Here is a 21,840-nt window from a genome sequence, read left to right on the forward strand (position 1 = left end):
TGTTGGTTTGTCATAAATAGCTTTTATTATTTTGAGATACGTTCCATAGATACCTAGCTTATTGAGTGTTTTTAGCATAAAGGGCTGTTGAATTTTGTCAAAGGCCTTCTTTGCATCAATTGAGATAATCATGTGGTTTTTGTCTTTGGTTCTGTTTATGTGGTGAATTATGTTTATAGACTTGCGTATGTTGAACCAGCCTTGCATCCCCGGGATGAAGCCTACTTGATCATGGTGGATAAGCTTTTTGATGTGCTGTTGCAATCGGCTTGTCAGTATTTTATTGAAGATTTTTGCATCTATGTTCATCATGGATATTGGCCTGAAGTTTTCTTTTCTTGTTGAGTCTCTGCCGGGTTTTGGAATCAGGATGATGTTAGTGTCATAAAATGATTTGGGAAGAATTCCCTCTTTTTGTATTGTTTGGAATAGTTTCAGAAGGAATGGTACCAGCTCCTCTTTGTATGTCTGGTAGAATTCAGCTGTGAACCCATCTGGACCTGGGCTTTTTTTGGGTGGTAAGCTCTTAATTGTTGCCTCAACTTCAGACCTTGTTATGGGTCTGTTCAGGGTTTCGGCTTCTTCCTGGTTTAGGCTTGGCAGGAGGCAAGTGTCCAGGAATTTATCCATTTCTTCCAGGTTTATTAGTTTGTGTGCGTAGAGTTGTTTGTAATAATCTCTGATGATGGTTTGAATTTCTGTGGAATCTGTGGTGATATCCCCTTTATCGTTTTTTATTGCATCAATTTGGTTATTCTCTCTTTTCTTTTTTATTAATCTGGCTAGTGGTCTGTCTATTTTGTTGATCTTTTCAAAAAACCAGCTCCTGGATTTATTGATTTTTTGAAGGGTTTTTTGTGTCTCTATCTCCTTCAGTTCTGCTCTGATCTTAGCTATTTCTTGTCTTCTGCTAGACTTTGAGTTTTTTTGATCTTGCTCCTCTAGCTCTTTCAGTTTTGACGATAGGGTGTCAATTTTTGATCTCTCCTTGCTTTTCAAGTGGGCACTTATTGCTATGTATTTTCCTCTAGAGACTGCTTTAAATGTGTCCCAGAGATTCTGGTATGTTGTGTCTTCATTCTCGTTGGTTTTGAAGAACATCTTTATTTCTGCCTTCATTTCATTGTTTATCCAGTCAACATTCAAGACCAAGTTGTTCAGTTTCCATGAAGCTGTGCGATTCTGGGTTAGTTTTTGAATTCTGAGTTCTAACTTGATTGCACTGTGGTCTGAGAGACTGTTTGTTATGATTTCCGTTCTTTTGCATTTGCTGAGGAGTGATTTACTCCCAATTATGTGGTCAATTTTAGAGTAGGTGTGATGTGGTACTGAGAAGAATGTATATTCTGTGGATTTGGGGTGGAGAGTTCTGTAAATGTCTATTAGGTTTGCTTGGTCCAGGTCTGAGTTCAAGTCCTGGATATCCTTGTTAATTTTCTGTCTAGTTGATCTGTCTAATGTTGACAATGGGGTGTTAAAGTCTCCCACTATTATTGTGTGGGAGTCTAAGTCTCTTCATAAGTCATTAAGAACTTGCCTTATGTATCTGGGTGCTCCTGTATTGGGTGCGTATAAATTTAGGATCGTTAGCTCTTCTTGTTGCATTGATCCTTTTACCATTATGTAATGTCCCTCTTTGTCTCTTATGATCTTTGTTGCTTTAAAGTCTAATTTATCAGAGATGAGAATTGCAACTCCTGCTTTTTTTTGCTCTCCATTTGCTTGGTAAATGTTCCTCCATCCCTTTATTTTGAGCCTTTGTGTATCCTTGCATGTGAGATGGGTTTCCTGGATACAGCACACCGAAGGGTTTTGGCTTTTTATCCAATGTGCCGGTCTGTGTCTTTTGATTGGGGCATTTAGTCCATTTACATTTAAGGTTAATATTGTTATGTATGAATTTGATACTGCCATTTTGGTGCTATCTGGCTGTTTTGCCCTTTAGTTGAGCTGGTACTTGTTGTTCCTTTATATGTGTAGAGCCTCTTTCAGGAGTTCTGGTAGAGCTGGCCTGGTGGTGACGAAATCTCTGAGTACTTGCTTGTTCCCAAAGGATTTTATTTTTCCTTCACTTATGAAGCTTAGTTTGGCTGGATAGGAGATTCTGGGTTGAAAGTTCTTTTCTTTAAGGATGTTGAATATTGGCCCCCATTCTCTTCTGGCTTGTAGGGTTTCTGCTGAGAGATCTGCTGTGAGTCTGATGGGCTTCCCTTTATGGGTAACCCGACCTTTCTCTCTGGGTGCCCTTAGTATTTTCTCCTTCATTTCGACCCTGGTGAATCTGACGATTATGTGCCTTGGGGTTGCTCTTCTTGACGAATATCTTTGTGGTGTTCTCTGTATTTCCTGGACTTGAATGTTTGCCTGCCTTGCTAGGTTGGGGAAGTTTTCCTGGATAATATCCTGAAGAGTATTTTCCAGCTTGGATTCATTCTCTTCATCGCATTCGGGTATGCCTATCAAACGTAGATTAGGTCTTTTCACATAGTCCCACATTTCTTGGAGACTTTGTTCATTCCTTTTTACCCTTTTTTCTCCAGTCTTGCCTTCCCGTTTTATTTCATTGAGTTGATCTTCGACCTCTGATATCCTTTCTTCTGCTTGGTCTATTCTGCTGTTGATACTTGTGCATGCTTCACGAAGTTCTCGTGTTGCGTTTTTCAGCTCCATCAATTCACTTATATTCCTATTTTGTCCATTCTTGTTAGCATTTCATCAAATCTTTTTTGAAGGTTCTTAGTTTCTTGGCATTTGGTTAGAACATGTTCTTTAAGTTCACAGAAGTTTCTTACTACCCACCTTCTGAAGTCTGATTCTGTCATTTCATCACACTCGTTCTCCCTCCAACCTTGTTCCCTTGCTGGTGAGGAGTTGTGATCCCTTTTAGGAGGAGAGGTGTTCTGGTTTCGGGTGTTTTCATCCTTTTTTCGCTGGTTTCTTCCCATCTTTAAGGATTTATCCACCTGTCGACTTTGTGGTTGTTGGCTTTCAGATTGGGTCTCAAATCTTTCAGATTGACAGTCTGTTTGTTGATGATGAGGTTATTTCTGTTTCTTGGTTTTCCTTCTGACAGTCTGGCCCCTCTGCTGTAGGTCTGCTGAGGTTCACTCCAGGCCCTGCTTGCCTGGGGTTCACCTACAGCAGCTGCTGAACAGCAAGGGTTGTTACCAGTTTTCTTCTTCTGCTATCTTTGTCCCAGAAGGATATCCGCCTAGTGTCAATCTGAACTCTCTTTTATGAGGTGTCTTTTTGGATATATAGGGGTCAGAGAGCTGCTTGAGGAGACGATCTCTTCTTTATAGGAGCTCAAATGGTGAGCTGTGAGCTCTGTTGTTCATTCAGAGCTGCTGGGCAGGTACTTTTAAGTCTGCTACAGCAGAACTCATAAACTGCTTTTTGTTCCCAGGTGCTCTGTCCCAGGGATTTAGGGCTTTATTTATGGGTTTCCGTTATGCTGCCGCCTTCTTTTTTTTTTTTTTTTTCCTTCAGACCTGTCCAGTCCAGCAAGGAGGCAGCCTAGTCACTGTCGGCCTATAGCAGCTTTGTTGAGCTGCTGTGGGCTCCGCCCAGCTGCCGAGTGAACTTCCCTGCAGCCCTGTTTATATGGGTGTAGTTAGAACTGCTTTGGCGATGGTGGCCCGCCTCTGTTGGGGCGGAGTCTCTGCTGTGGCGGGTTGCCTTGGCAACAGCGGGCTGCCTCATTAATGGCGGGTTGCCTTGGCAACGGCGGGCTGCCTCAGCAATGGCGGGTTGCCTTGGCAACGGCGGGCTGCCTGGGTAATGGCGGACGCCCCTCCCCCACAGAGCTGGACCGTCCCGGGTTCAGCTGCGCTTGCTGTGAAACTCTCAATCCAGAGTTTCTGGTTGCTGTTCTTTTGTGGGGGTGGAGCCAGCCGAGCCTGATCGCCTGGCTCCCTGCCTCAGAGCCTTTTTAAAGTTGGTGTTCCAGTCGCCTATTGAAGAGGCGCCGGGGTCTGTTTGTTTTCCCCTGCGGCCACTCACTGCGCAGGCTTAAACAGCGGCACTGAGGTTTGTGGTGCTTTTTTTTTTTTTTTTTTGCCCTGGAGTCTACTGTCCTGGTTCTCTGCTCAGTCCCCTTTTTGAACCGGCGAATGGGCGACTTCCCGTGGCTCCAATCGCCAGCCAAAAGGGCCCCTGGACCGGTGTATTTTGTATGGAGAACCGCGGCTCCGGGGCACCGACAAAGCAGCAGCCGCGCGGGGCAAAGCAGCCGCGCTGGGCGAAACAGCCGCGCTGGCGAGCGTGGAGCACCTCCGCCGGGGAATTTCCTAGCCTGTGGGCAATAAAAACGCGGCGTCCACTCACCCTCTGCGCTTTCACTGGGAGCTGCAATCCTGAGCTCTTCCTAAACGGCCATCTTGGATCAGCGTCCAAAATCAAGGTATTTTTAACTGCACTTTGAAACACAGAAAAGAGGTACACTGTTCAAGAGACAGTGAATCAAAAACAAAAATCTCGGCCCTTTTTGTTTTGGGGAGAGAGAACTTTCCTTCATTTAAACTTACACTATTTAGAAAATCACAAGATAATCTCTAATCACAGAGTATTTTGTGTAGAGCTAATTCATTTGCTTCAAAAATTTGGCTGAAATCAGTCTGTTTTGTCATTTTTACTAGGTTAAAGCCCTTAGCCATTGCATTTCAAGTTCTTTCTTGATAGAAACTGTAGGATGATGAAATAAAGAGAGGAAGCTATTTTGGGGGGAAAAACCCTATTTTTGTTTTAGAAGAAAAATATTTTGAAACAAATTACTATATTAGGTTTTTCTATAGATAGGAATAATAAGAGTTTCAACTTTATAGGGTGTTATAAAGATGAGTTATTATTGAGAAATATTAAGTTTACCCTGCCCCCATTGCTCCCTCGTGGAGAATACCTTTTAGTTTGTCTGTAATCAGTGGTGAGCAGGTAACAGCTGCCTACTTGGTATTTTTTGAGTTATGGGAAAGTACAAAACACCTGTTTGTTAATAATAGTCACCTGTTCGGAGAGAATAAATACATGGATTACAGCTGCTTGGGGTCTTCAGCCTATAATGCAATCAACCTCTGAGGCTCTCAGCTCAGTAGGCTGCCGGCCCCTGTATAGACCCACTTTGCTGTTCTATCTGGGTGTTTGCCTCTCATTTCCTTCAGCGCTGCCTGGGTGGGGGTCTCCCAGCCGAGCTGGTACTTGGTAAGTTATCATTTTGTGTTAATATTAATAAGGAATTTAGAACAGTACTTTGCACATATTTTATGTTGTATAAGTGCTTGTTAAGTGCATAAATCTTAGAGAAATAAGTGTTAGTGATAATGTGCTGAGAGAGATAGTGGTCAGCGGTGTAATAGGAATATAGTAGGTGCCTGAATACTTGTGAGATTACTTATATTTGCTGGCCTAAACCACTCGGACAGTTCTGCAAAGAAATTCCAGGCAGAGTGTGATAACAGGTGGCTTATTTTCTTAAGTGATGAAAATACTTTGTTTTTCTTTCCTTTGTTAGTGCCTCACTTCTTGTTGCTTGATTCTAGGAGAGTCTTTTAGATTTTTCTTTAAGGCTTTGGTGTTAGATTCCTTTGTTCAGAACAGGACCTTACCTTATGATGTAGCCCATTGAATTAGTATGACACAATTTTTACATGGTGCATCCTCGTGAAACACGCACATACAGAAGTTTCCCTTAGCAAGAATGCTGGATAAGCTTCTACTGAAGTTTGGGTTTTTTGCTTGTCAGAATATATTTTTCTCCTCGGGTAATTATTTTGTTGAAGGAAGGAATGATTGGGTTCTCTGGTTCTTTCTGCAGTAGGTTTAAACTTTGTGACAATTTTAACATTTCATATTTGCTTTTGACTTACAGCTTACAAAGCACTTTCTAGAAATTATCTCATTTGATTCTCATAACAACCTTATAAAGCATTAATATTATTCACTTTTTATCTGATGATGACACAGGTAGGAGAGAAAATGGAGTCTTACAGTGAATGAATTACCTACCCCAACATCACCACTAACTGTGGAGCTAAGAGTCCCAGACCTAAGCTCTTCTCATCTCACCTTTATTCCATCAATTAAGATTTTAATTTTAAAACCGGAATCATGGCAAAACCATTTAAGATGGTTAGTGTATTTTTACTTTTTTTCAGGTAATATTTTATCCTTTCTCTCCAGTTGCTTAAAATAATGTTTGAATATAACTTACCTACATATTAATGTCTTTAGTCTGAAGTTTTAGCTCTTACGGTAGGCAGAATTCTTAAGATGATCCCCAGATTCCTATTCCTTGGTTACTCTATTAAACACTAATTACTGCTGTGAAGGGACTTTGCAAATGTAATTAAGGTTACTAATAAGCTGACTTTAAAATAGGAAAATTAACCTGTATTTTCTGGGTAGGCCTGGTGTAATCACAAGAGTTCTTTAAAAGCCAAAAATGAAGTAGAAAAGGAAGCCAGAGGAATTCAAAGTCGGAGGCTCCAGTGCAGTGTTACTGGCTTGCAAGTGGAAGGGTCATGTGGAAAGTGTGAGAAAGAATTCTGCCAACAACCAGTGGGTCTGAGCCCCAGGTGGGAATTGTAGCCCTGGATGATACCTTGGATTGGGTGCATGGTACAGTTTGAATATGCTTTGTTTGTTCCCACCACATGTCATGCTGAAATTTCATCCCCAGTGTGGTGGTGTAGGGAGGTGGAGACTAGGGAGAGGTGTTGGGGTTATGGGGGTGGATCCCTCCTGAAAGGTTTTGTGCCCAAGATTCGGAGTGAGTTCTCCTTCTCGTGAGACTGGATTGGTTCTGGAGGAATGGATCAGTTCCTATAAGAGTGAGTTGTTCCAAATTCAGGACAACTGTCAGGTTTGGTCCCTCTTCACACATGCCTACTTGCCCTTTGATCTTGTCTGCTGTTATTTGATGCAGCACAAAAGCCATTGTCAGAAGCTTAGCAGATACCAGCAGGCCCCATGCTTCCTGTAGAGCCTGCAGAACCAGGGGCCAAATAAGCCTCTTCTTTATAAATCGCTCAGCCTCAAATATTCCTTTATAGCAACACAAAATGGATTAAGACAGTGTGGTGAGATCCTAAGCAGTGAATCTAGTAATGCTGTGCTGGACTTTTGGCCTGCAGAACTGTGAGACAGTAAATTAGTCCTGTTTTAAGTCTCTGTGGCTGTGATAATTTGTTATGCAGCCACAGAAAACCAATACAGGTCTGTACATTTAAAGTCTGTGAAATTCAAACAGAAATATTTGGTCTTTTTCTATATCACATTCTTGACCTTACTCATGAGATCCTTTTCCTGGATTCTGAGATGAGAGACTGGCAGCAGTCTCCATTTATCATTGTCAAATACGCACAAGGCTCTAGGGGATCCTAAATGGCTTCTTCACATCTTATCAGGAGACTTTTACCATTCTCTGAGCAACAGTAACATTTCTCTATTTGTAAATAAAAGGAGTCTGAACCACGTCAGGAGGTCACGCATTTGGGCACTTCTAATAATGATAATGGTATCTACCAGACTGTCTACATACTGTTTCATCTGCCTGCACTTTGACCACAGCCATGCATTTCTAATATAGGAACTCTGTGGCCTTAGAATCCAGATTTTCTTTTTCCCTTTGTGTGACTATAGCTGGCTTCCTGACAGTGGGCCAAAGATTCCTTCATATAATTACCATGTACAGTCGGTATCCATGTTTTTTTATTTTTATTGTATTTGGCCTCTGGGGTACATGTGCACATCCTATATCCTGCAGGATTGTTGCATAGGTACATACATGCCATAGTGGTTTGCTGTCTCCATCCACACCACCCCCTCTGCCCTGTTGCCTACATCAGGCATTTCTCCTGGTGTTAGCCCTAGCCCCGTCTCCCCCTACCCTGACAGCTTTATATAGTAGACATTTTGTCTGGACCAGGAATTCTATTCCTAGGTGTTATGGGTTGAATTGTGAAGGAATCTGAAGGAGAAGCTCTTGTATCCTGGTCCACTGTCAAGACAGAGCTGTCACAGCCCCAAGGTTGTAGACCCCAAGGGGCATACATTATTTGGAATTGACTAATTGGTCTAAATTTTGGCAGCTCACATTGAACTGCTAGATGGAGAATGAAGTTTAAATTTCAAGCATTTTCAAAATGCTGAAGGTTTTGTGGTGGGACTTCTCAGTCTTTGCTGTTTGCCTAAACTTGTCTAAACATATTCCTCAGAATGAAGTCTTAAGTCATCATTAGTTTCCACTTTCTTAATAAAGATGAAGCAGTCATTTCTGGGATGGTGGTAGTGTGTGACATTTGTATTTAATAAAATTCAATTTAAATATTTAAAAAACAGCAATGACAAACATATATATGTTCAAGTCTGAACCCATTCCCCTACCCCCATATTACATAATGTGATCATATTTTGAATTGGGTTATTGCAGATGTAATTAGTTAAAATAGGGTCATACTGGAGTAGGGTGGGCCTCTAACCCAATTTGACTGGTGTCCTTATAGAAAAGGAAAGTCTGGACACGGGTATAAAATTGTGTGGAAATGAGGACAGAGATTGGGGTGATACAAAACAAGTCAAGGAAAACCAGAGATTGACTGCAAAGCACAAGAAGCTGAGAGGAAGGCCTGAAAAGATCCCTTTCTCACTGCCTTCGAAGGAGCCAGCCCTACTACCACCTTGATCTCAGACTTTTATCCTATCCTCTAGAACTGTGAGATAATGCATTTCTTTTGCTTGAGCCACTCAGTTCGTAGAATTTTGTTATGGCAATCCTAGCAAAATAATAAACTAGGCAAGTTGGGAACTTTTCCCAGACTGGCCCTCATTGCGGCTGAAGGATGATAGGGATAAGCTGTCTCACATCCTCATGTCAATCTTACAATGTTCACATTTGTTGCAAAATTTTTTGACACTATCAAGGTGTTCTACAATTTGGTGTCATCTTTGTGTCTTTTCCAGGTCAAGTTTATCTACAGAACCATAAACTTATCAAAGCCCCAGATACTCCACTTAGAGGAATATCAAGTGACAGTTTCTAGTATAAAAGTATGAGTCATTAACATGAAATGGGCCAAATGTCTGAGTAATATTTTATTGCTGTTCAAAAAATGTAAGACTGAAAGAAATATTTTCAAAGAATCATGAGTTTCATAAAAAAGCACGTCAATGGGCTTTCTGGAGTTAAAAAAAAAATCAATTCACTACTCCTTTACATCAATAAAAAAGTATAGATAAGGAAAAATACTGAGGACTAAGTTCTTACTAGTTCTTATAGCTCCATTTATTAAAAGTAAAAAAAAGTTGGGTACGTTTAACAGCATGCATCTTTCAAATAGAACATAATTTTACCAAACAAAATGTTATTTTTCTCATCTATGCATTTAGCAACCTTAAGAGTCAGTGTTTAACCGCAGTGAGAAAAGTAAAAATCTAAGATTTGGAGAATGTGGATTTCATGTCTGTTTACTTGACATTATAGATGCATTTCAGCCATTGTCATAATCCTCGTCTGCCTGACTTCTTTAGCTGGGAAATGGGAGTGGATGAGTTGCCAATAGATTGTTCCCTAGAATGTTATGATATAATGTCTGTGAAAGTTCAAGTGCTTTGAAAAATATGTTCAATATACATTTTTCCCAAAGAAAATATGAAAGCTATTTTTGTGTATGTGTGTGTGAAAGCTCATCTTTCACTGTGGTTTCTGAGTCGCCAGCTTATTGGAATCCTTTTCTACTAGGATTTGGTTGAAGATGGAGGAAACTGAAAAGGGCATGTTGGCTAGAGAGGATGAGAATAGCAATGGACAGGGTCTGCATCAAGGCACCAAGACTAGAAGCAGATAGGAGGAGAATTTGACTATTATGAGAATATATTTAGTACTAACATTGATTTCATTAACAGCATATGATAGTTTGCAAAATGCTGAGTTTGAGGTGATTTTTACATACGTGTATATACATATATTAATGTGTGATTTGTACATAAATGTTGGGTGATTTTATGTATGTGTATATATGTGCATGCACACTGTATACTTATATATATGTATACATTTGTGTGCACATATGTGTACGCACAAAAATACACTGAAGCTTCATAGAATGAGATCATATATAAACAAGTACTTGATGTAAAGACTGGAGCAATATGGGGAAGATACACATTAGAATTTCCAGTTTTGGGCTGGGCGTGGTGGTTTACGCCTGTAATCTTAGCACTTTGGGAGGCCGAGGTGGGTGGATCATGAGGTCAAGAGTTCAAGACCAGGTTGGCCAACATGGTGAAGCCCTGTTTCTACTAAACATACAAAATTAGCTGGGTGCAGTGGTGTGTGCCTGTAGTCCTAGCCACACAGGAGGCTGAGGCAGGAGAATCGCTTGAACCTGGGAGGCAGACGTTGCAGTGGGCTGAGACGGTGCTACTGCACTCCAGCCTGGGCAAAGCGCAAGAATCTGTCTCAAAAAAAAAAAAAAAAATTCCAGTTTTGAAAGATTAATCTAGCAACATTCACCTTTACATTTCTAAATTTGTATTCATAGATTCAGAGCCTTAGGAAAACCCTAAAATACAGGATTGTGACATGAAATTCAAGTAGGATAACTGGGGTACATTGTCTAAAAAACTCATTATAAAATCTTACTAATTTTTCCAGGCTCAGTTACTTTTTCTTTGAAGTGTTTCTGACCTCCCACTTTCCCCTTTTGATGCCCTCTGAACAAAGTTTATTCATTACGCTAAAATAAAACTCGTCATTTTGCTTGCTTTCTTTCTCACACAAATACTTTTGAGGTTTGGTGCTGAGGCCACAGCAGTGAGTAAACATAACAGACACTGGCAAGAACTGGATTTTCATCGGTCCGCAACTCAAAGCAGAGTGTCTGGTGCTTATAGGCACTCAACAAACATATTTGGTTCCACTGAATTCCTTGTGAATGTGTGGAATGTTTACTTGTACCCGTCCTCATGTAAAGTTCTCACTTCTGCCTGAAGTCACTTACAATGGCTTTACCTCCCTGACTTCTTGTATTTATGGGTTGAATGATCAGGATCCCTAGCAGAGGCCTGACCAGAGTCAGTGTCAATAACTATTCACTGAATCAGTGAATGACATCTCCAGATTCTGCTGCTATGCAGTGTTTAGGAACTTAGCCTCTTGTATTAGTCTGTTTTCCACTACTGTAAATAACTACCTGAGACTTGGGTAATTTATAAAGAAAAGACATTTAATTGACTCTTCATTCCACATGGCTGGTAAGGGTTCAGGAAACTTACAATCATAGTGGAAAGCAAAGGAGAAGCGAGCATCTTCTTGGCAAGGTGGCAGGAGGGAGAGAGTGAGTGAGCCGGGGAAGTGCCACACTTTTAAACCACCAGATCTTGTGAGAACTCACTGATTATCACTAGAAGGGCATGGAGCAAATCCACTCTTATGATCCAGTCGCCTCCCACCAGCTCCCTCCCCTGACATGTGGGGACTACAATTTGGTATTAGATTTGGGTGTGGACACAGAGTCAAATCATACCAGCTCCGTAGACATATTTGGATTTAAATCCTACCCTGACCTCTTAATAGCTTCGTGGTTACAGGCAAATTTCTCAACCTCTTTAATCCTTATCTGTAATGTGGAGATAATAGGATCTACTCATATGGTTGTTTGAAGACAAAATGAGATAATACATGTGATGTATAATATTTCTATGGTGTCAGTATTTCCTTTTTTATTTTATGACCTGTAATTACAAGGACCACTTCTATTCATGTTTACCTTCAGAACCTAGCTCAGTGCACCTTGGTTGGGCAGAGAGCAGCTTAGTGTTGGATAAATGACAAGATGATAGCGGGTAACTGGAATTTTCTAATGGTCCTTCCTGCCTATTCATATTCTTCCTGCTACGCTTCTCTTAACCTTTGGAAACTTCTCAGTATTCTCAATCTCTTGTGAATAATGTGCAAGAAATACAAACAAATCCTTTTAATGAGAATCAAAAAAATGTTTGTTGCAGACCACATATCATGTATTCTAATTATTTTAAGTTGGAAGGCTTAGATAACTGAATCATTGGAAGGGCTGGAGAAACAGACTGTATGCTGAGGATCCAGGAAACATCTCCAAAACCACACCACAGAACTGACCTGGAAAGGGAGCAGTTGCTATTGCTAGATCAAGAAGCCATCATTGGTACCACCCAGAGCACCATATTACCATTGCTGCTACTGGCCCAAGCCACACTGCTTTTCCTTCCACCCACACCAGCAAAAAAAGAGGCCCTGTGCTTTCTCATCTCCTCATTTAACTACCTTCTAAAACAAAGCCTCATGCAGGTGTACTGACTGTGCAATCTGTCACATGCCTGCACCATTGCAGTAAATTTATGTTTTTGGATTCCATGTTGGGAAGGAAGTTTGGAGTGTTTTAGAGCTGGAAGAAAGTCAGTTTGCTAGAGTAGAGGGAGTAGGGGAGTGGGGCAGCCATGATACGCAGAAGAAATTGTTTACATGCAGGGATTTGCTGCTCTGTGTGAAATATTAGGATGAGTATTAAATCTTTCAAAGAAAACTCAAGGAAAACAATAAACTGATTATTTATGTACCTCTCAATTTATATGCAGAAATCTAACCTCCAAGGTGTTGGTGTTGGGAGGTGCAGACTTTGGGAAATGATTAGGTTATGAGGGGGAGCCCTCATGATGACAGCCATTAGAACCCAGTCCCTAGAGTGCTAGCTTGTCCCTTCTACCATATGTGAGGACACAACTAGAAGGCACCATCTATGAACCAGAAGGTGGGCTTTCACTAGACAGCTAATATGTTGAAGCCTTGATCTTGTTCTTTCCAGGATTGAGAACAGGGAGAAACAAATTTCTGTTTTTTTGTAAGCCACACAGATAGTGGCAGTTTGTTATAGTAGTCTAAATGGACCATGGAATGAAGGAAGGGAGGGAGGTAAGGGGAGAGAGGAGGGGAAAGAGAAAGAAACGAAAGGAAGGAAAGAAAAGAAATGAAAAGAAAGGGAGGAAGGAAGAGAAAGAAGAAAAAAGAATAGAGAGACAGAGAGAGAGGTGGTAGAGGAAGAGGTAAGAGGGAGGAAAGGCTACACTGAGAAGTGGATTTGAGAACTGTTTTCTGGAACCAGATAGCTCCCATGAATTGTTTTCTGTGTGTGTGTGTGTGTGTGTGTGTGTGTGTGTGTGTGTGTGTGTAAGTAGGGGGAGTAAGGAAAGGTGTAGGCAGCTATTTAAATAAAACAATTTCAGATGCTATGAAGGTCTTTCTCCCTATCCAACCAAAACAAAAAATAAAACATAAAAACCCAACTAAAGTAACAACCATCGCAATAAAAGCACCTCCCCACTAGTTAACACATCTATGTGTTTCAGCTCCATCTATGTCCCTGAAAAGGAAATGATCTCATTTTAAAAAAATATGGCTGCATAGTATTCCATGGTGTATATTTACCACATTTTCTTTATACAGTCTATCACTGATGGGCATTAAGTTTGATTTAATGTTTTTCCTATTGTCAATATTACTGCAATGAACATATGTGTGCATGCGTCTTTATAATATAATGATTTATATTCCTTTGGGCATATATGCCCAGTAATGGGATTACTGGGTCAAATGGTATTTGTCTTTGGGTCTTTGAGGAATCACCACGTTGTCTTCTGGCTAGCTATATGCAGAGGATTAAAACTGGATCCCTTTCTTACACCATATACAAAAATTAACTCAAGATGTATTAAATATAAAACCCACAACTATAATAACCCTGGAAGACAACCTAGGCAATACCACTCAGGACATAGACACAGACAAAGATTTCATGATGAACATGCCAAAAGCAATTGCAAAAAAGCACAAATTGACAAATGGAATCTAATTAAACGAAAATGTTTTTGCACAGCAAAAGAAACTATCGACAGAGCGAGCAGACAACCTACAGACAGAACGGGAGAAAATTTTTGCTCCCCCTTGAATTTTACTTCGGTTTCAATGGCTTACTCTTCAGATATCCCATAAGGATAGGGAAGCGGGGATTGCTTGATTTTTAAATGACTGTATTTAGGAGCAGAAAATGAGTCTTCTATATATGGAGAACATTTCTGGACTCAAATCATAGAGGAAAAGTGTTTACATCTATTGATTTATTTGAATAAGTAAGGGTCACATGGATTTTTCTCTTGGGTATTTCTTGCCGGGGCACCTGCTCTTGAAACTGAGTAAACATTTCAGGTTCCTGCCTTAGGCCAGGTCCCTGTGACTGTTAGTTACCAATGAGAAAATTTTCAACCAGCCTAAAATCCAAGTCTGTCTCACCTCAGATAAAAAAATCTCTAAATTTCTTTCTCTGAGGGAAAAGGGTATAAGCAAGCTGTGAAATTGCTTCTTTAAGATCAAACATAGGTTTTGCTTTAGGCACCAGCTCAGTACTCATCAGAATTTACTGAATTTTTTAAAATGCTATTACCAGGCTGGGCATGGTGGCTCATGTCTGTAATCCTAGCACTTCAGGAGGCCGAGGTGGGTGAATCATTTGATGTCAGGAGTTCAAGAACAGCCTGGCCAACATGGTGAAACCCCATCTCTATTAAAAATACAAAAATTAACCAGGCATGGTGGCATGTGCCTGTAAACCCAGCCACTCGGGAGGTGAGGCAGGAGAATTGCTTGAGCCTGGGAGGCAGAGGTTGTGGTGAGCCAAGATAGTGCCACTGCACTCCAGTCTGGGAGGCAGAGTGAGACCCTGTCTCAAAATAATAATAACGCTATTACCAATAGAAATTTTACTTTACAGTGAAATTGAAAGTAGCTTATGAAATTCTCAAATGCAAAATTTAATCACTTTCATATAATTAAAATAATATGTTGTATGAACATTAGAAGATATATGAAAGCACAAAGAAAAAAATTACCTATAAATATGCTGAATATTTTAGATATGGATAGATATGGCATTTACTGAGTCATTCTAAGTATTTGCTATATTCTGAATTTGTGTCACACTAAAATTTATGTGTTGAAACCGAATACCCAAGGTTTTGATGTTTAGAGGTGGACCTTTGGAAAGCAATTAGGTCATGAGGGCAGAGCACTCGTGAATGGGCTTAATGCCCTTCTAAAAGAGATCCAGACAGCTTTCCTGCCCCTTCTGCTATGTGAGAACACAGTGAGCAAATGGGCATCTGTGAACCGAGAAGCAGAACCTCACCCAATGGTGAATCTGCAGGCACCTTGATCTTGGACTTCTCAGTCTCCCAGACTGTGAGAAATAAATTTCTATTGTGTATAAACTACTCAAATGTGGTATTTTGTTATAGCAGCCTGAATGAACAAAGATAGTATTATATGTATTATCTTATTTAACTCTCATGACACTTCTATGAGCTAAGTACAATTAGTCTTTCCATTTCACATACTAAGAGAATGAGATTTAGAAAGGGAAAATGACTTGACCAAATTCACACAGAAAGTTGTGAAACCTGAATTTCAACTCAGGCAGTCTGATTTGCAGTTCTGTTCTGTTAACCCCTATTGTGGTATTCATAGAGTGTACATGACCCTAAATTTCTAACAGATGGAAGAGTGTGTACATGCATCTGTTAGAAATTTAGGGTCATATACACTCTATGAATACCTGCTTTTTTTTCAGTTGGTTATAAATGTTTCTTGTTGTCATTAAGTTTTTTTCTATGACATAATTTTGGAATATGGCATGGTTATCCATTGTATGGCATAATGTGTTTATATAAAACCTTATGATTAGACATTAAATAAATTCTTTGATAAATATCACTCATAAGCATGAAAATTTCTACAGAACACATTCCTAAAAGGGAATTGCTTGGTCAAATAAGTATATTTTTTAAAGCTTTCAATATGTATTGGACAAATCATTCTACAAAATTGTTGCAACTTTTCCTCTAAACTAGGGGTATGTGACTATTGCCCACAGGCCAAATCTGGCTCACAGCTTGTTTCTGGTTATAAAGTTTTATTGGAACACAGTCATGTCCTTTGTCTATGGCTGCTTTTATGCTGCAACAGCAGAATTTAGTAGTTGTAGCAGAGACACATATGGCCCATAATGCTGGAAATATTTACTATTTAGTCTTTGACAGAAAAGAGTCACATTACTCTTTCTAAATAGATTATACAAGTACAAATTTCCCTCCATTCCTATAAATCTTGGATGTAGATAGATGAGTGGGAAGATACACAGATGGTCACAAATCTGATAGACTAAATTAATATTTCAATGTTGAAAAAAATTTGTTTACTCGCCATTTACATTTCTGCTTTTGTGTCTATGATCTCTTTTTAAAATGTATTTATTTGCTATTTTGTTTGTTGACTGTTTATAAATTAAATAGATTTATACTTTGCTTGACACATATGTCTTTTAGTTGTCTATTATTTATAATGGTTCATGATATAAATAAGTTTTTTATTTTGTAGTGATGTCTACAAATCTTTCCTTTTCGAGTTCCTTCCTTCAATTACTGACAAAGTTCTGTCTTTTGTGCTTTGTGCATATCCACATACATTTTTCACCTGGCTCTTGTATAGTTTATATATTTGTTTATTCATTTACTTTCTAACTCTAATTTATCTGGAGTATATTTTGGATAAGATTGTAAAGTGAAGACCTAGTTAAAAATTTCTAGACACTTAGGCAATTATTCTAGCATAATGAATGGGACAATCTTTTTGTTGCTGATTCACAGTTCTACTGTTATACTAAATTCTGATTTAGTGTCTCTTTGTGCCTTTTCTGTGATAGTTCACTTATTCCAACTGTTCTCATGTTATTCACTAGATCTTAATCAGTATTTTAGAAAATTTTCAAATTTTATTTTTGTAATAAACGATAGTTGTACATATTTGTAGGGTAAGTGTGAAATTTTGATACAAACATATAATGTGTAATGACCAAATCTGGTTAAATGAGATATTGCTTCAAACATTTATCACTTCTTTGTGTTGGGAACATTCCAAATCTACTCTTCTAATTATTTTGAAATATACAATGAATTATTGTTAACTATAGTCACATGATGGTGCTACTGAACACTAGATCATATTTTTCCTTTCTTAGAATATTTTTGTATCTTAATAATTAAGCATATTTTTAAATACCTGATGGCCATTTGTATAACTACCTTTGAAAAATATCTATTCAGATCCTTTACCATTCTTAAATCAGACTTTCTTTTTTTGCTATTTAGTTGTCGTTTGGGTTACTCATATATCCTGGTTATTAATCTCTTGTTAGCTGAATAGTTTGCACATATTTTTTTCCATTCGGTGGGCTGTCTCTTTGTTGACTGTTTTCTTTGCTGTGCAGAGAGTTTTAAGCTAAATGTAATCCCATTTTTAAATTTATTTCTTTGGTTACCTGTGCTTTTGAGGGCTTACTCAAAAAATCTTTGCCCAGACAAATGTCCTAAAGTGTTACCCCATTGTTTTATTCTAGTAGTTTCATAGATTCAAGTGTTATATTTATGTCTTTAATCCATTTGTGTTACACTTTTGTATATGGCAAGAGAGAGGGATCTAGTTTTATTGTTTCTCATATGGATATCCAGTTTTCCCAGCACAATTCATTACAGAGACTTTTTTCCAATGTGTGTCCTTCGCACCTTTGTGGAAAATGAGTTGACTGTAAAGTTGTGGCTTTATTTCTGGGCTCTCTATACTGTTCCATTGCCATATGTGTCTATTTTTATGCTGGGACCATGCTATTTTGGTTACCATAGCTTTGTAATATAAGTTACTCAGTTTTAACTGATGAAAACAGTTCCTTTGTTATTTCATGTAATTTTTTTGACTTCTTTCATTCCATGTATTGTTTCAGCTATATGAACTTTATAATAATTTTTACAGTCTTAAAAATCTTAATCATATTTAAATTGAAAGTCATTACAACAGTAATCAGATTGAGAAAAATTGAAATATTTACCATATGGTCTTCCTATTTAGTCAGGTTCATTTCATGTTTCTGAGAAATATTTACTGTATAGATCCTGCACATATTTTCAAATGTTTATTCCTAGAGATAGCAAATTTCCTTGTGCTTAATAAACTCTCATCTCATTACATTTTCTAACTGAATATTCTTGGTATTTAAAACAAACTATTATTTTTGTAACAGCCATATGTATGTATTCTGTTAATACTTTAAAATTATTCCTCAGTTGAATCATTTGAGTTTTCACATGGATGATCTTTCAAATTACTATAATTTCAGCTTAATTTTTTATTGCATCAATCAGAAATTCCAGATGGTGTCAAGCAATAGCAATACATATATGCATTTTATGTCTGTATTGTTCCTCACTTTAGAATAATTCCTTTAACCTTTCTCAGTAATAGATTGGATTTTGGTTAAAATATGTTTTCTATATTACGTTAAAAAAGTATTGTCCCGGCACAGTGGCTCATGCCTGTAATCTCAGCAATTTGGGAGGCTGAGGCAGGTGGATCACCAAGTCAGGAGATGGAGAGCATCCTAGTCAACAAGGTGAAACCCCATTTCTACTAAACAAACAAAAAATTAGCCGGGCATGGTGGCATGCACCTGTAGTCCCAGCAACTTGGGAGGCTGAGGCAGGAGAATCACTTGAACCCGGGGCGGGCAGAGGTTGCAGTGAGCTGAGATCGCTCCACTGAACCCCAGCCCGGGCAACAGAGTGAGACTCCATCTCAAAAAAAAAAAAAAAAAAAAAAGGATTTTGTCATTTTATTAGGGATTTTGTTAATAAAATTGGGAATATTTGTTGAAAATTAGGAGATAATTTATTGATAATCTGAGGTGGGTTTGTCTATTAATAGTATGTATTTTATTAATCTCTACTTTAAGCCATTTTTGCTTTCCCAAAACAAACCCTACTTGCCATTGAATATCATTCAAAATAGGGCTGAATTAGATTTAATAGTATTTTATGATTAATTTTATAAATATATTTATGGTGAAAAATGAACTGTAGCTTCATTTTAATTTTATATTTTATAGGTATTATTATTTAGTTTACCCCAGCATGGTAAGATAAACTAAAAAAACTGAATGCTTAAAATACAACATTTTGTAATAGTTTATTTATAAAGCATGAGAGTCACCTTAATGTATAATAAAACTTACTAATGAGTTCTATGGATCTAGTTTCTTTTTAGGATAACCTGTGACATTTTAAAGTTTTCTCTGGTTGTTGGATCCTACCAGTTTTTTTTTTTTTTAAAGTTTTAATGGATTTTCAAAGTATGCCTAATCAGAATGTAATGAACTGTCCTAGCACATACACTGAAGAAGAGAGAACTTGGTAGGCACATTATTTTTTTTCTTAATCTGGTTTTCAGTACCGTCTTCCTATTTGCAACAGTCCCTGGCACCTGTCAATACAGTCCTCTCCTTAATCCTCTCCAGCAGGGGAACCTCTAGTTTACTGCTAGGTGAGAGAAAAGCAGTTGGTTGGCTGCAATTAGGGAAGGAAACTGGGGGTTTGTTTCTTAAATAGCCTTACAACCAATTCTTTTGCTTTAGTCTTGTCATCAGAGTTATGTGTATATAAGATATGGTATAAGCACCATCTTTTAGGTACTCTGGAACACTGAACATGAAGCCAGTATAATAGAAGCAACTTAAAATAGTCTTTACAAATTAGGTATTCCCTGATATAAAATGGAAACCTTTGTTATGAACTATGAATGATTCTTCTAAAATGCTATTGAGTTATTTCTTTCAAAATTTGCTAAATTAGAGAACTGATACTTAGTAAAATCTGATTATGTTGTCAACATGAAAGAATAGACAAAATCAAATCAGGAAACAACAACTGTAACATTTATGAATTATAAGAAGAACCAAAAGTAACATTTAGAAATGATTTGCATTTATTTCCTCTGCCTTTTAAAAAACACTTCTTGTCTGTCTCATATTTTCTTTCTGACCCCAGTGTCTGGTAATTTTTGTGTTTTATAACATACTGCCCCTTCAGCCATCATTGTGGTTTTCAGGTTTATGAAGCTGGGGCTGAGAAAAAGTGAGAGGGAAGTCTTGAAGTAATGACAAAGCCTCACTACCCACCACATTTAGGAATCCAGCTCTTTGATGATCATCTTTTATGCTATAATTAGGTTTAGAAGAATCTGATTGTCACCTGTGAATGCCAAATATGCTTCCATACCACGTTTCACATTTTATCTGTAGAGACAGTGCATCCAGGAAAGAACCAGTTTTAAGAATGTGCAAATTCACACCACTGAACTGCTGAGAAATTCTTTAGCTCTAACTCAGTAATTGTCAGAGTGAGCTATATTTGCTCTCCCTGACTGACGTGTAACAGGAGTTCAAGAAGTCACTTATTTCTCATTTCATTATTACAAACGTGACTAAAAATAGAATTCTGGGTTTTCACTCGGCAGCTGAAGAAATCACAATGAGGAGTACCTGCCACATAATGTATGGTTAATCAGCTTGGAGATTCCAGCTGGCCTTTCTTGGACTAATGAGGGCTTCCAGACAGCCAGGGAAGGTTAAATTATCCCTTGAGCACAAAAGCCAGTGAGGAAATATTTCCCCTCAGCTAAAAGACTCACCAGCCAATGTGGGTGTCCTGGGTAATTTCATTAAGAAAGGCCACTCTTCTGCATAATTTCAGTTCAGTCACCGTCTCCAAGATACCTCTTCTGGCTTTGACATTTCCTGGGACTGATTTGAAAGAGCGGAGGCATAATGAAGGAAATGAAATATTTCAACTTCTTTACCAACTTTAGGACTGCAGGGGGAATAAATGCCAAGGCTGAAACCTTGCAGGAAGGTGGAATGTTTGCAGAAAGAAGTAGTTGCCACTTGATGAGAACAAGATGGAGATACTAAGGAGAATGCCATATAACCACAGACGTCACAAAGTTGAGCGCAACATTAGGAACGTCATGGGTCTCAGCACATAACTTCAGCATTGAGTCTAGATCTATTTCATGGCATGCAGTGTGGCCAGAATTTAGTCTATGGTCTAGGTGAATGTGTATGGAAGCAGCTGGATCTTGCAAAATTACTCTTTTTAGATTTTATGAGTCTTAACTATGTTGACAGCTCATATCAGGTAACCAGACTGCAGCCTAAGTAATGGTGGGGGAAAGGAACTAGTGTAATGAAACTGAAAAGGACACAGGAAAGCAAGTATTGCTTCTGAAATAAATGAGTGTTTTTCACAGCACTTACATAGAATTCTAGCTGCTGGACAACAAAGTAAAGGAACATTTAAAATGTTGTTCTTCCTCCCTCCTTTCCTTTCTCTCTCCCTCCTTTTCTTCTTCCTTCCCTTCCTTTCTTGCATTGTTCCTTCCCTCCCACCTTTGCTTCCTTCCTTGTCAGAAAAGCCATGGTTTGTACTGCTTCACTGCTAAGTGGTGATGTGTGGGGGTTGACCATTTGTTTTAACATTAAATTGAGGTCATGCTGCTTTCATTCTGCTGATAAAGAATGTGTCTGTGAGCGTCATATTCCATTCTTTCTACTCTGTACCTTCCAAATGCAGAATGGTCTTCTACTTTCTTTACTCTTCACCTCCTCTGCAGGCTTATTCACTTTACTTATTAACTGTGACACTGTGCTCTAAATCAATCTCTCTAGAGCAGTGTTTTTCAAACTGCAGGTCCTGACTTATTAGTGAGTCTTGCAATCAATTTAGCGGGTTACAACCAGCATTAAAAAAAAGAAGTAGAACATATATTAGAATGCATTGCACACAGGAATGAGTCTTGTTTTCATGAAATTGGTTTAGTAAAACTTGTGTATATATATTCTAAATATGCAAAATATATTAATGTGAGACAAAGAAAAGAAA

The 21,840-nt window shown here is 38.5% G+C and overlaps 1 long non-coding RNA gene across 1 annotated transcript in view; it reads left to right on the plus strand.

Annotated features, from left to right (window-relative positions):
• Window positions 1–21,840, plus strand: part of LOC116549775 — an 81,362-nt gene that overhangs the window by 6,575 nt on the left and 52,947 nt on the right. The window contains exon 2 of the long non-coding RNA XR_004268056.1: window positions 11,769–11,838. This is a non-coding gene — a long non-coding RNA (uncharacterized LOC116549775). The remainder of the gene's footprint in view (window positions 1–11,768; window positions 11,839–21,840) is intronic.

This window comes from Sapajus apella, unplaced genomic scaffold (genome assembly GCF_009761245.1).
Source record: "Sapajus apella isolate SASKATOON/1434 unplaced genomic scaffold, GSC_monkey_1.0 scaffold6, whole genome shotgun sequence".
Lineage (NCBI taxonomy): Eukaryota > Metazoa > Chordata > Mammalia > Primates > Cebidae > Sapajus > Sapajus apella.